We start from the raw sequence: 15,315 nt of genomic DNA on the forward strand, positions 1-15,315 counted from the left end.
GGTTGATATCCTAAGTTGTAAAGGAAAAGCATTCAACAAAGTCATAAATGAATGCTGCTTAATTACCACCACACTGACTTCCCAACTCCAAGGTTTCCTCTCTTTTATTGTTTTTAAGATTTATTTATTTATTTATTTATTTATTTATTTATTTATTTATTTATTTTTTGAGAGAGAGAGAGAGAGAGCACATGTGCATGCCAGTGGGGCAATAGGGAGAGCAGAGGGAGAGAGAGAATCTCAAGCAGACTCCATGCAGAGCATGGAGCCCGATGCTGGGCCAGATCCCATGACCCTAAGATCATGATCTGAGCTAAAATCAAGAGTCAGACACTCAACCAACTGAGCCACCCAGGCACCCCCAACTCCAAACTTTTCTGAAAAATATCAGAGACAGGCTAATATCAGCTGCACAACCACTGGCTATTCATCTTCCCCCAGGCCTGGTGAGCAAGGGAAAGACATCAGTCATTAATCTCTTTGTTCCTTGATCTCAAGTCTTTCCAGCAAAGCTGCTGAGATGCCTCCTTCTACAAGTGGGGAACACCTGCATGAATAGGCAGACCGCCTTTCACTCCACTCTACTGGGGAGACCCTGCCAGGTGTTCCACTACAGCTTTGCTTTTTTAAAGAATCATGTGTCAGTTATAATCCAGCAGTGAAATCAGTTTGGTTGGTTCAAGTCCCAAGTCTCTGACAGGAGCCAGGAGGCCTGAATTGGAGCCTGACTCAACCACTTCTCACTGGGAGATGGGGAGCCAGTCCTGAATCTCTGAATCTCACTTCCTCTCGTGGGGCTGAGGGCCCTCAGTTTGCCCCAACCATTGCCCCTGGCTGGACTTCTGAGCCTTCCCTGACAGATGGGTCCCCATCCACTCTACAGACACCATCAGATAACACAATCTATAATTATATTTGTATCTGTCAATATCTACATCTATATCTGTAGCGTCTGCAAAAAAAAATGCCTAGAGACAAGAAAAGATATTGGCCAGCCAATCTTGTAGATGCTCAGAAACGAATGAGGAAGGAGTTCCTTTTGAAATTATCTGGTTCACCTGTTTTCAATATTGTTTCCTGCCATGAAATCACTGGTGTAAAGCAATTTCATGCAGAAACCCCCACTGTTAGCTTGCTTTCCCTGCCTCCTTTGCAAGTGGTGCAGAGTGGCCATATTGGGAATTGGAGAAGGTGCATCTAGTTCACCATGTTATTCACATCCGAGCAGGACAGAAACAGAGCAAGGGCCAGAACCCAAGGCTTTAGAGTTCCCAAGAAAGAGGGCTAGGGATATATTTTTGGTCATTCAGCCAAAGCCACCCCCTCCCAAAAAGAACTGTAAATCTGTTTCATGCATTGGGCAGAGACCCCTGAACCACAAAGAAGATGGGACCTGCCCCTGTGGACGGTTGGATGCGAGGGGAAGTTTACAGGGGAGGGGAGTGGGAAGAGGGGCTTCTGGGAATAATTTCCCCGCAGGGGAGAGAGGCAAGAAAGGAGGGAGTCCCTGTTCTAGGCTACCCTGCTCCCTCTTTGAACTCAGCTGCCAAAGCATGATGTTTGGAGTTACTGCTAACATTTTTTGACATGAAGGGACCAAGACAATGGCATTGATACCAAGTCAGAACCTGACATCACTGATCCCTAAATCAATATCAGCCATTGCCTGTCTCCAGACTTTTTCTTCCATAGGAAAAAAAAAAAAAAAAACTCTTGCGTGAACTCCCTTTAATCACGTGGTACACTTGCTGCTGAAAACGTCTCTGATTCAAGGGATTGGTGTAAATCTGCCACACGTTTATTTTCAAATCCAAGCATTTTTAGCTGTGGTGTTGCTTGCCTAGTTTAAAAATATTCAGCTTCATCTGAAATGGCATCAGAAAGAAAACAGCCCCAATTTTGTGTACTCATTGAGCATTTGTCTGAGCAAAGTGTGCTTGCAGCCTTGAGAAAGGGAGAGGGAAGTGGAGGTGTTTTCTTTTATAAACACTCTTCTCGTGACCGTGTCAGGACAAAGATTCTCTGGTAACCCACAATGCACAGAAATGTAAGGAGAAAGACGTCAGGCTGAGCAGAGAGACATGCTGAGCGGGGATCAGGCTGGGGGCCCATCACGACTACAAGTCCAGGCATGGTGGGAGGCAGCAATCCTGGTCCAGACTCTGGGGCGTGTGGACACACATTACAAAAGGGATGAGAAAAGCCAGCAGGAATCACCTCATACCAAAGGGCCCTCCCTGAAGAAGAAAGGCTAAGAAGCACGACCTGTCAGGTTTGTGAAAGGCAAGAATAGGACCCCAGATCTGTGTGGTTGTGGTGGGATGACCAGCCATGCCTGTTTGTCTGGGACTGCAGGATTTCCAGAAATGTGGGACTTTCAGTGTTAAAACTGGGAAAGTCTTGGGTGTGGATCCTCTAAAAAGTAGTTTCTTGAATGCAGGAGATACACATGAGATAAAACCCTCACCTCCTCAGCCTTCCCACCTGCACCACAGATGGGGGACATAGCAGCAGAGCCAGCTCAGTTTGGGGGGCCAAATCTGAGCTGTCTTCAGTCACTCCATTGGGTCTGAGTGAACAGAAGACAATGAATGGATGGATGGATGGATGGATGGATGGATGAATGACCCCAACAGAATATGATTATTTATGTGTATACAACAGTTCTGTTTCCAATATGATTATTTTCCATTGACTAACAAACAAATTCCATCAATTGACAAACACTGGTAAATCCACTGCCTCCTACCACTAGGCCCCTTGGGGCAAAGGAAACCCATTTGAGGCCATGGATCAAAAAAATAATCACATTCACACACATTTCACACTTGTACTTTTTCTGCCTCGAAGGAATTTACTTTCTATTTGAAGAGTTACTGTGAACACAGAAGAGTTATAATCTGGAAGCCTGTGGCCCAGGCCAAAGAAGAGGGGCTCACAGCAAGTGCTGTGGAGACAACACACAGCATTGAAATGGCAGTGACCTTACCTGTGGCCCGGGCTCTAGGGGCATGATTTACAACATGTTGCCCATAGCTCTAAGAAGTGGGTATTCTTATCACCCCTATTTTACAGAGGGGGTATCTAATGTCTGTAGGATCTGGGCAACCTGCCCAAGGTCACACTGACAATAAGTGGTGGGTCCCATGTCTGTCTGGCTCCAGAGGCCATTCTCTTAACCCACACTCTGCTACTTTTGTGCTCCAGAGACAGAAGACCTGGGTAGGTCCTGATGCTGCTACTTAATGACTATGTGACCTGGGACAAGGTATTTTAGTCTCTGAACTTCCATTTCTCTGCCTGCAAAATGGGGATATAAGCAGTGTTGACCTCATCGGGTTGTGTGGAAAGTTCTATTCCACAGTAAGCTCTTAGTGAATGTCAAGGACAAGGGAGAGGAGTATCTAGGAGCACAGTGCAGAGATGGTATGAGTAGGCCAGACTGGTGGTGAGGAGGAGCTAGCAGGCTCCTTGAGAAAGGCGGAGGGAAGTGGAGGTGTTTTCAGGGGCTGAAGGCTGAGGGATCAGCCAGTGGTTCTCAACCCTGGCCGCACATCAGAATCACCTGGATTATCACAACCAAACCAAGTAAATCTGCACATCTGAGAGTAGGACCAGGCATTAGAATTTCTACAACTCCCCAAGTGACCCCAATGTGCAGCCAAGGCTGCAGGCCTAGCCTAGCCTAGCCTTTTGCTCTTAGATGTGGAGTTTGTTAGGAGAGCAGAATCTCAGGTCCCACCTCAGATTTACTAGGGGGACTCTGCATTTGAACGAGATCCCCGGGTGATTCATAGGCACATTACAGTTGAAGCATCCCTCAACTCACCTGTGGGTCATACAGATGAGGAAAACAAGCCAAATGCCAGGCAGGCTTTGAACCTGATTAAAATCCAAAGTGCAAGTTGGAGGGGGAAATGAGGAGTGGCTGTTTACAACAATCACCCACGGATAACCTCATCTCCTGGCAAACGCAAAGGGCGGGGGTGATAGGTCTCCGTGTGTTTAAACTTCAATGAATCTGTGATTGTGGACACTCAGGAAGTCGGGGTTCTGCCCGCCACCCGATGTTTGCTCATCTGTCACAGTATCAGCCAGAGGACTAACATTATCTGGTGTCAACAACGTGCGTGCTGGTCCCCGGGCCAGGATTAGCAGAAAAATATCATCCTGTGTGAGGCCTTGGAATCATTATCAGGAAATAATTCCCGAAGAACTTTTCCTCGCCCAGAATGCGCAGCTCCCCATCCTCTCCATCTCTCAAACCCACTCTGAGCTGCTCAGGTAGTTGCTGGGTCTCCAGCATGGCCGTGACCTGACCCTCTGTGACACAATTTGGGGCAACTTCTGCTGTGGCCCCAGACATACGGCTTTCTTTGGGAGGGAAAAGAAGTCATAACATCTAGAACTTGAAGAAATGATGTGAAGTAAATTCTGATCAGTATTTACTATCTCTGATAACCCCAATAGTTCTACCATCATTCGATAAAGGACAGCTAAAAAGCAGACTCTCCACCTTATATTGAAAGCATTCAAGAAGACAGTACAAATATGAAGCCCTGGTTTTAAAAAAGCAATCCATTGTGGTTCAATAGCTAACATTATCTCAGAATACCCAACTCTTTGGATTGGCCTATTAATCTAATCAAAGCTGTGGACCATCTCCCTGAAAAATGGGCATAGATGTGAACTTGTACCCACAACTTAATCTACAACGTATTCCATTCCCTAGCTATAGTAATTGACTCAGGAATAGGCACATGGACCTGCTTAGAACCAATAAGACTCGATGAAAATTAAAGGAAGGCCCTTTCCTCTTTCTTATTGATATACAACAAGAAGGCTGTAGCCACAGGAGCAGAAAGCCGGCAGTTACCATCTTGGGGCCACAGAGGAGAGTCTCTGCAAGAATGGACTCAGCACAAAGAAAGCAGAGCCCAGAAATAAAGAGAAACCCAGTCCTGAACACTGCATGTGAGCCCTGAAGTCCTGTCAGATCTATCCCTGGGCTGCTTAGCAAATAAATCCTGTAAGCCCATGCTTAAACCAGTTTGAGCCCCATGCAACAGAACGCACTCTGATGAATAATCTTCATGAATTCATTGGTTATTTTCGGTTTTTTGTTTGTTTTTAAAGATTTTTATTTATTTATTTATTCATTCGAGACACAGAGAGGGAGAGAGAGGCAGAGACACAGGCAGAGGGAGAAGCGGCTCCATGCAGGAGCCCAATGTGGGACTTGATCCTGGGTCTCCAGGATCAGGCCCTGGGCTGAAGACGGCGCTAAACCGCTGAGCCACCGGGGCTGCCCTCATTGGTTATTTTGATGGTTCTTCACATAACTACCAATTAAACAAATAATGTCACCATACAAATGCTTTTTATGACCTAATGTTGGCCTTCAGTTTCAGTAAATCTTTTTATTCCTACAGTTAATCCTCAGCTTTCCCAGACTCCTTTATAAATAAACCCCTTCCGATACAAGGTTCCTTTACTCCTATGTACAGTGATGTTTTCGTGTACCACAGAATTGCAAATCATGATGTATTATATCATATCACAACAAATATATAAATCTGATTATTGCAGGCTAGTCTAGGGTCCAACTTTTGGGAAACTATTTAACATCAAAGTACTCTGAAATCGAACAATTCATTGTCATGACTGTGATTAAATGCAATCTAAAAGAAGATTGAAAAAAAAAAGGAAGATTGTTCTTAGGTTTCAAGGATATACATGTCATTTTTCAGACTACAGAATGTTGATTTCTAGCAAGCCAGAATAGGAAGAGTCTGCTGTCAGCCCAAACCCAGGTTTAAGTGAATTCCCAATAGTCCTACAAAAAGGACTATGCCATGCAGTAAGGAGTTTGGTCTCTGCAACCAGGCAGACCTGAGATAAAACCCCAGATCCTATGCTTTCTAACTTGGACCACCCCTGAGTCTCCATTTCACCTCTGTAAAAATGGGCATATTAACATCTCTCTTTCAAAGCTACTAAGAGAATTTAAAGGCTCCACCCTCCCTCTGCACAGGTCACATTCAATTATTTGTTATCCACAAAGACAAATTCCCAAGTACTAGGGCACCTACTTACGGTTATGAAAATTAACAAAGAAAAAGAATCAAGCATGTGTCATGCTTCTCCTGCACACACTGTAACTCAAAAAAACTGAAAAGTGGATGAGGAATTTCCCCTTATAGAAGAATTTTAGTTAATAAATGAAGAACAGATGACGCAATTAGAACATCATCAGTTTGCAACCCCCTAACAAACTAATGGATGTGGGTGTTGGGCACCAATGATTTCTCACATCTCAAAAATAGAGTGCCACATACTATGTGTTTCTTGAAAGAAAAAAGCACCATCTGTGAAGTGATCTTGCAAAAAAAATATGACATCAGAATCCAGTCAAGCCTCTATCAAACTGCCAAATTTCAAGAAATACAGGGGACAGAGGAACCTGTGATATGTCACCATAGAGAAACAGCCAACAAAATCTAGAACATGAAAAAGTCAACAAGTGAACAACCTAGTCTCTTGAACAAAACAGTTGCAAGAAAGAATAGAGAGGTTGAAGAGGAACCTACCAATTAAAAGACATGTCAACTAACTGGAACAGATGGGCCCCATTTGGAACTTGATTGAAATAAGCTAACTCAAATAAATTGCAAGCAATCAAGAAATCTGAATGCTGAGCATAGGTAACAAGGAATTGTTAACTTCAAGATGCAACAATGGAACTGGGGTTATGTTTTTAAAAAGAAGGATGCCTGGGTGGCTCAGTGGTTGAGTATCCGCCTTTGACTCAGGGCATGATCCCGGGGGTCTGGATCAAGTCCCACATTGGGCTCCTGCAGAGAGCCTGCTTCTCCCTCTGCCGATGTCTTTGCTCCTCTCTCTCTCTCTCTCTGTCTCTCATGAATAAATAAATAAAATCTTTTTTAAAAAGAGAAATCTTTACCACCTTTAGATAAATTGTGAAATGTTTATAGGTAAAAATCTTAACCTTCTGGGATTTGCTCCCCAAAAATATCTGGGGTAGGGGTGAGAAGTATTGATATTGACCATGGTTGAATATAGTCAACATGTAGTGATGTGGGTTCATAATATGTATTCTCTCAATTCTGTATATATTTAAATATATAATATTTAAATATATATAATTTAAAATTGAAAAATTTTAATTAAATTGAATTAATTAAAAGTTGAAAAATCTCCCAAGCATTGTTGAGTTACGCAGATTTTATTGAAGATTTAGGAGCAGGATGGAAAGTTGGGTTGTGAGAGCAAAACTTATTTAGATGTTCCCACTAGACTACCCCTGCCTCACTCAAGTCTTCTCCTCCCTGTTGTTTTGGCCACATCTGTCCTTCCTCTACCCCCTCCTGAAACCCACCTCCTCACTTCCCTCTTGGCCCAGGATACTCCATTCTTCATCACAGCTTCTCCACCCCACTCAGCAAAACCAGAGCCTTTCATGCAGTCCAGCAGTGACTCCCAGTGTTTCTCCTACTACCCTGGGGGCCTCCTGCCACCATATCAAAGGGCTGGCCCACAGCTATTGGTGGCTGTTCTTCCCCGGGTTTAGTCCTACAGCTGCAGAATCATCTGGGAACCTTTTTTTTTTTTTTTTTTTTTTTAGGGGAGGTGGTGCAGAGGGAGAGAGAGAATCTTAAACAGGCTCCATGCCCAGCATAGAGCCTGATTCGGGGCCTTATCCCTTATCTCACAACTCTGAGATCATGACCTGAGTCAAAATCTAGAGTTGGACACTTAACTGACTGAGCCAACTAGACACCCCCATCTGGGAGCTTTTTAAAATAAAGCCCCACTGCACATTCTCTCTCTCTCTCTCTCTCCCCCACCTCCCCCCAACTCCCATTCTTCCTCCATCTGGAACGTACACACCTACACCAATGGCTGAACCCAGAGTGGTGAGTGGTGAAACCCACTGGAGAGCAAAAACACAGGACATTGCATGTGTCATATTGTCAATGATCAGCTTCTGGGATCCAGACTGTGGTTCAACTCTCTTTGCAACCTCCAGTAGGAGCTCGGGACTGCATGTTTAATAAATGAATGGACACCTACTGAACAGGCAGGATGGTATTTAATGTCTTATCCAAAGCCCACATTGAGTGGCTCTGCCCTGTACACTTTGAGGTGCTCAGCTGGTGCCATCAGCAATTTTCCTTGTTCCCAGCTTCCAGCGTGGGTCACAAAAAGCCTTGCCATTTTGCTAATAGAGAAATCCTAGAGAAATGAGACATGGTCATGAGCTTCCCTTCAAAGAAATGTGGCAGTCTTGAGAACACAAGAGGGCAGTGCTGCTGAGCATCATGGGCAAGTGTTATTACTTCAGATTCAATAGCTCTTATAGATAAATAGCAGGAACATAGTGTAGGTGAAAACAGAGAGGGAAACAACCACAAAGCCCCAAGGGAAAGAACAAAATCAAGAGGAACTTGTTGAAAAAGACAGACATCAAACCTATGGAGGGGAGTGGGGGAAGAAGAACAAATCACAGTAATTTTTGGTTTCCTCAAGAAAAGTTTGAGGCAGCAATTAAAACAAGTAGGAATGAGCTGGAATAACAATCTTGACAGCTAGAACTAAAGTAGAAATTGGGGATGGGGTGGGAAACAGAAAAGAAGCCATCTGAGACCCAAAAGATAAAATAAAATGTGTTTGATCCAAAAGAAGGACACAAAATATTTTTCAATGACTTGGGAAGATTCTAAATTTGGTAAGATGGGTGGTGGTGAGGATTTTCAGGCTGTCCCCCACTATCTAGAATGCCTAAGAGTGTAAGGAGATCATCCTGGAGGATTCTGATCACAGCCCCACTGTCCTTGGAGAGCACAAAAGGTGGGTCTACTGCTAGATTCAGGCCACCCTCCTAGATGCTGTCAGCAAAATCTCCACAGGTGCTAGTCTCATGCTGGCCCCTTCACAGAATGCTCCTGCCCACCCTGGGGGGAAACTTGGTCCGTGTTTCACCAAGCTCTTCATTCTGAAGTCCAGTATCTTTCCATATTCTCCAATGCTCTAGTCACTTTCCCTCATATTGAATCATAGGATGATCGAATGGGAGGCTGGGGGAAGAGGGGCATCCTTTTAAAGACATTCTTAGTGGACACACAAACTCCCTGGAGAATCCTGCCAAAATGAAGATTCTGGGTCACATGTCTGGAGTGGGACTTGAGAATCTGCATTTTTGTCTCAATCTCCAAGGTGATGCCAGTGCTACTCCTCCCCAGACTATACTTTGAAAGCAAGACTTTGGGCCTCATTGTCCTTATACAGTAGCCACAGGCCAAATCATATACAATTCAAAATTCACTTTCTCAGTCACACCAGCCATATTTCAATAGCCACCATATTGCACACAGCAGAACAAAACATTCTCATCATCACAGAAAGCTCTATGGAGCAGCAGGATAGACCAATGACCTCCTCAGAAAGAAATCCTTTTTCTTCTCCAGTGTTTCTGCCTGTGAGATAGGAAAGTTCTCATTCCCACAGTATGTTGCTGGGTGGATTCAGCTGATCTGATCCTTGCACCCACCTTATTTTCTGCCTTGACTTTTCACAGTCAGTCTCCCTATTTTGGAGATATAAATGAGTGAGACACAGCATATTATTTAGTTCTAAACACTCATTGGCATCAGATAAACATCTCATATCTTTGGAAAAGGTGGCAAAGGGCTTATTTACTGGCAAAGGAGTTGTCAAAGGCTCTACCCTTGCCCTGTTGATTCATAGCTCTTGGAAAACCAGTAAATAGGGAGTTCTTATTTTAAGGGCCTCTCTAGCCGTTCAATGGGGAGCACAAAATAAGAACAACCTCTGATTTGTACATGGCATGTAGCAGTGTAGAGGCAAACAGCTACTTGAGTCCTAGTTTTATGTTCTGTTTGTGGGGAAAGATGAGGGACCTTCCCTCTTTCTAAAAGACGTATAGAAGACCATCTGTCGGGATCCCTGGGTGGCTCAGTGGTTTGGCACCTGCCTTTGGCCCAGGGCGCTGTCCTGGAGTCCATGGATCGAGTCCCGCGTCAGGCTCCTGGCATGGAGCCTGTTTTTCCTTCCTCCTGTGTCTCTGCCTCTCTCTCTCTCTCTCTCTCATAAATAAATAAATAAATCTTTAAAAAAAGAAGAAGAAGAAGAAGAAGAAGACTATCTGTCTTATATCAGAGTAACATATCATATGGCTCTTGTTCTTAAAACCATGGAATTCGTATGTTGGAGGCATAAGTCACACAACTTCAGGTGATAAGCAATGTAATTTTCTTGATCACTTTATAAATCATGATAATTCATGTGATAAGTCCTGTGATGGAGGCTGATATGTGCTTTCCAGATCTCCCTTCGGGAGTGAAGAAAGCACTTTTCCAGCTGTTGGCTGTGAAGCTGGCAGACGACCTCAGCTGTCAGCCCCTCTGGGGATTAGCCCAGCTGAAGGGAGCTGCCTCACCCAAGGTTATGCTCCCTTCTCCTGTGGATGCATCCAATGCCTTATCAGTGCAGAGGTGTACAGGTCCAGCCCCCTTATCCCAACTCAGAATAACTCTGAAGGTCTACCCCAACTCCAGAGCTGCCAATGGAGTTGGCTGAGATCTCCAATGGGACTGCATCCAAACCCCACTTCTCCCTTTGCCCAGCCCTGCTTCCAGCCTCTCCTCTCCAGAAGAGTTGATCTTGAGGGCACACCATCCTGCAGGCTAAGCTCTATCCTAGGATCTTCTGCCCAGGGAACCCATTCTGCGAAAGGTCCCGTTTTGCTATCTTCTGGCTATACCTGATTTCCAGGGGTCATCATAAACCCAAGACATCAGGTGAGGGTAGGGGAAACGATGACAACAGTTTTTCATTATCATCTACCTACACTGCATCACACATGCCCAATAGCCCATCTGGTCCTCAGATGTCTTTTCACACAGTCTATGCCAGCCTTTTTGGGGCCAACTCTTTGTATGTGTGTCCCTCCATGCTCCTGGACATAAAGGAATCCACTCCTCTGTTCCCACATCATGCTGGGAACTGACCAGGGAACTCTATCTAAAGCTCCATCTTTATGTGCACACCACACAGCCATCTCTTTTCTAGGTCTTTCTATTTCTTCAGGCTCAACCTCAGAAGTGGTGCCAATCTGCTCTCAGATCCCACATATCTCTTTAGAAATTTCTGTGTCCTTCCTCTTCCCTGATCTAGGCCTGGGAAAAGTAGCAGGATTCAGAGCCCTTCTATGGTAGATTTCAGATGGCTACCAATTCTTTGATATTCCTCCCCTTAAAGTAAGATTCATGTCCCCTGTTCTTGAATGTGGGTGGGCTTTGTGATTGCTTTCAACAATATATCAGAGCAAAAGTAACACTGTGATTTTACTCATCACTGGGCCCAGGCCTTAAGAGTCCAATAATTTCCTGATGCTTGAAATATGCTTTCTAGAAGCCTTAGGCCACCATGTAAGAAGCACAACCACCCTAAGTCCCCCATTCTGGAGAAGCCATATGGAAGTGTACCAGTCATCAGTCCCAGCTGAGCCCAGTCTGAATTCCTAGCCTATGAAATTGAGATGAAATAAAATGGTTGTTGTTTTAAGCTGCTGCTACTCCTTCTCAACAACGTTGTCGTTGCTTTCTTTATGCGTCTCCATCTGTATTCATAGATTCCCTTCAGTGAATCTTTGCTGGTTGAGGGGCGTGACTGTACCGACCAGGGAGCTAGAATCTCTACATCATGCATCATGCATCATGTAGTCTCTCAAATTACTCCGGCCTGAGCACATCCCTCTCCCTGCCAATGGTTTGGCTTTTGAATCTCAAAAGCCAGGAGTCTTACCTACTTTCTTATCTACTTTCTGCTGTGCCTTCTCTTCCCTGTAGACAAGGGACAGAAGGGCCTTGTTGACCAAATTGGCATGGTAGTGGGAGATCAGCAGAGGAAGAAATACAGAGAGAAACATGAGAAAACATTTAAGTATGACACTGAATTCTAGTGACTTTTGAGATCAAGGTCTAAACCACTTCTGTTACAAAGAAAGGAAGACACAGGAAAATCAGGAGACCATGCAGGGCTGGGTGGCAGAGTGAGAACTTTAGATCCATGGACTCTGACTTCCAGCCTTATAGTCATTTAGCAAGTCTTCCAAAATATGTCTGGGATACTTATTTGAAGCTGAATTATCCATCTTGAAAATACAGTTCACTCTCATTCAATGCTGATGGAAACGTAAACTGGTATAATGACTTCAGACTGCCACTCCACACCTAAAAGAAATGAGAACATGTCCAAAAAGTGGGTACAGAAATGTTCATAGCACGTTTATTCACAACAACCCAAACTGGAAACAACCCAAGTGTCCGTCAACAGGAAAGTGGATAAACAGACTGTGGTATACTCAATACCATCGAATACTACAGCAATAAAAAAAAAACAAAACCAGACCACCAGGTATGCAACAAGATCATGGAAACTCACAACACATTGTGTTGAGCAAAAGAAACAAGACACAGAAGAGCACATACTGTATAATTCTATTTATATGAACCTCAAAGACAGGTAAAAGTAATCTATGGGGAAGGGCTCTCTGGAATGAGAAGATTGGCTAAAAAAGAGGCACAAGGGAATATTCTCACATGGTGGAAATGTTCTGTGTCTTGGCATATACATATGTAATAGTTTAACAAAATCAAGATTTTAAAATTTTATTGTATGTAACTTATACCTCAATTAAAAAAAAACATAAATATATATGTATATGGCATATATATACACATACAATACACTCACTATAAATACATGTATATTCCATATATGTATGTATTTTATATATATTACATATATGCACATCTGTATGTACTTCATGTATTATATAGCACATATATATTATCACTTCCAAATCTAATTCAAGAAGTTATTCTTCTGGGGGTGCTGAGGTGGCTCACTGGTTAAGCATCTGCCTTTGGCTCAGGACGTGATCCCAGGGTCTGGGATTGAACCCCAAGTTGGGCTCCCTGCTCAGCAGGGTGTCTGCTTCTCTCTTTCCCTTTGTACCTCACCCAGCTTATGTTTTCTCACTCTCTCTCTCTCAAATAAATCAATAAATAAAATCTTTTTAAAAAGAAAAAATTGTTCTTCTGGTTACTGTTCTTTTACCTCCTGGCATGATTTTGATTTTCATTTTCCCCGAGATCAGTCTCCTTTCTTTTGCTTTAAATTTTTATTTTATTGCTATGATTATATTATTGGCAGAAATTCATTTTAAGTTTTTAATATTTTTCTAAATGGCTGACCTATCAGGGGTCCTATAGTTCTACTCTCCAAAACACCAGGAAACAAACCCTTTCCATCTGAATGCACTACACAACCTTCTCCTTCAGAAATCTCACTGCCTCCCCAGAATCTACCAGAAGTGGGAAAGGTCTTCTCAACTCTCAGACCTCCATGCAGGTTCAAACTTAAAAACCTTGACTCATACTGTTCCCTATGCCTGGAAAACCTTTCCTTCTGTATCTGTCCAACTTCTCTACATGCTTCCAAACCCAACCATCCTTGGTATCCTCCCCTTAATCTTCATCTGCTTTTCATGGCCTCTGTGTCAGCTTTCTTCCCACTGGACTCTAATTCTCTATTTCACTCCTGTGAATTTTCCCAGCTCATGTCCAGGGACATGTCTGCATGGAATTCGCACCCCCTTTCTAGCACAGTGTCTAGTAAACATTGGGGATGCAATTTGTTTGGAGGTGTCTCCAAATGAATGGATAAATCCTCAGGTTCCATTATAATACAGCTGTTTCACTTTCCGTAAATAAAAAATCTCCAACATTGCAAAAATTCATCTGGAGATTGGGGAAATAAAATGTTCACAAAAATAAAAGTGCTGTGAATGCAACTGTAAATGGGAAACCTCTCCTTTCTATGGAGACTAATTGCCCCCAACGGGCTAACAGCAAATAATGAGTAATGAAGGATGCCAAAATTATTTATAAAGCTTTGGCTCCTGTGGCTTTGATAAATTTATCATGAAATGCCCTACAGAACCTCAACCCCAGGGGGGGAGTCCATTGCTTCTGTGATCATGACTTGAGATGTGTTTAAGGCTGGGTTTCAGAAACATCAAATGCTTGAGTGTGTGTGTGTGTGTGTGTGTGTGTGTGTGTGTGTGTGTGTGTGTAAGAAGTCACAAAAGCTTTGGAAAACTAGAAAACTTACTATCTGGGCATACATCTTATTAGTGATGGCAAACCTTTGACACATCTGTTCCAAACCCCCACTCATTTTTCTCCCTACAGATCCTGGGTAGGAAGATACAGGAAAGCCTGCTTTTGTGAATTTAAATACAGGTTTCCAACCTAAAAGTCAGGTGGACATGAGTGATTCCTGGAGGTAAGTAGATAGAATATCTGAGTAAAAACCTCAGTTCTACCCAAGATTTGTGACCCCAGAAATATCTGCCCTCCACTATCTTGCCACCACCCCTAGCACTCTGGGCTTTCCCTTGATGTAGGAAATATTTTCAGTAAAAAAGTTGAAGGAAGAGGATGAAGGAGCTTAGGTGGAGGTAATCATCATCAGAGCAGCTATGACCCTCTCCAGAAAGCTCTGAGCAGACAAAAGTGTTCACAGGACCTGAAAGTAACATCTTTCCATACTTTCATGGAAAATGGCATCTTGCTAATTGTGATTATATTCTGCTCTAAAAAAAGTGGAAATTGGTTCTATGAGTCTTAAAGCTCCAATATCCTGGCAGGAGGCACAAAGGGAAGGAAGCCTGAGCAGTTGTATGATCTTGATGCCTCTTCAGTAGGAAGTGAAAGCAGGACTCCTCTGGCCTTGGTTTCAGAAGATGCTCCCCTACGCCAGTGAGATAGACAGGGAAATCCGAACCACAGTCTCCCCATATGGAGATGTGCCAAGGACATGAGAACCCCCAGCTGGATCAGGGTTGTGAAAACAAGATCAGAGTGTGGGAAGGGATAGGATTGGAGGAGAAATTCTTTGCAGAAAACTGTGCTGATGCCTTGAGGGGCTGGATGGAGTGCTATGTCCATTGCTTCTGGTCTGTAGGGAGTGGGCTTCAATAGAAACATCCAGAGGGCTTCTTCTGGGTTCTCCGCAGTTGGGGCCAATGTGGCCTAGAGTTGTACTCCTGCCCAGGTAACCAAGGATGTGTGTACCAGATGTGGGCCATGTTAAGTCTTGTTCAAGCATTCAGCTAGGAGGACCAAGGCCTCACAGGATGAGAGCTGTGAAAAGTGGACACCCTGACCATGGCACTTGGAATCAATATTGCTATCCTACTTCCAT

General features: G+C 43.7%; 1 long non-coding RNA gene across 1 annotated transcript in view; it reads right to left on the reverse strand.

Moving 5' to 3' along the window:
* Positions 1 to 11,980: 11,980 nt before the first annotated feature.
* The window catches only part of LOC112668907 (uncharacterized), a 32,437-nt gene continuing 29,102 nt past the window's right edge, over positions 11,981 to 15,315 (reverse strand). Inside the window, exon 7 of the long non-coding RNA XR_007405298.1 lies at positions 11,981 to 12,275. This is a non-coding gene — a long non-coding RNA (uncharacterized LOC112668907). The remainder of the gene's footprint in view (positions 12,276 to 15,315) is intronic.

The sequence above is a fragment of the Canis lupus genome, chromosome 23, assembly GCF_003254725.2.
Source record: "Canis lupus dingo isolate Sandy chromosome 23, ASM325472v2, whole genome shotgun sequence".
Lineage (NCBI taxonomy): Eukaryota > Metazoa > Chordata > Mammalia > Carnivora > Canidae > Canis > Canis lupus.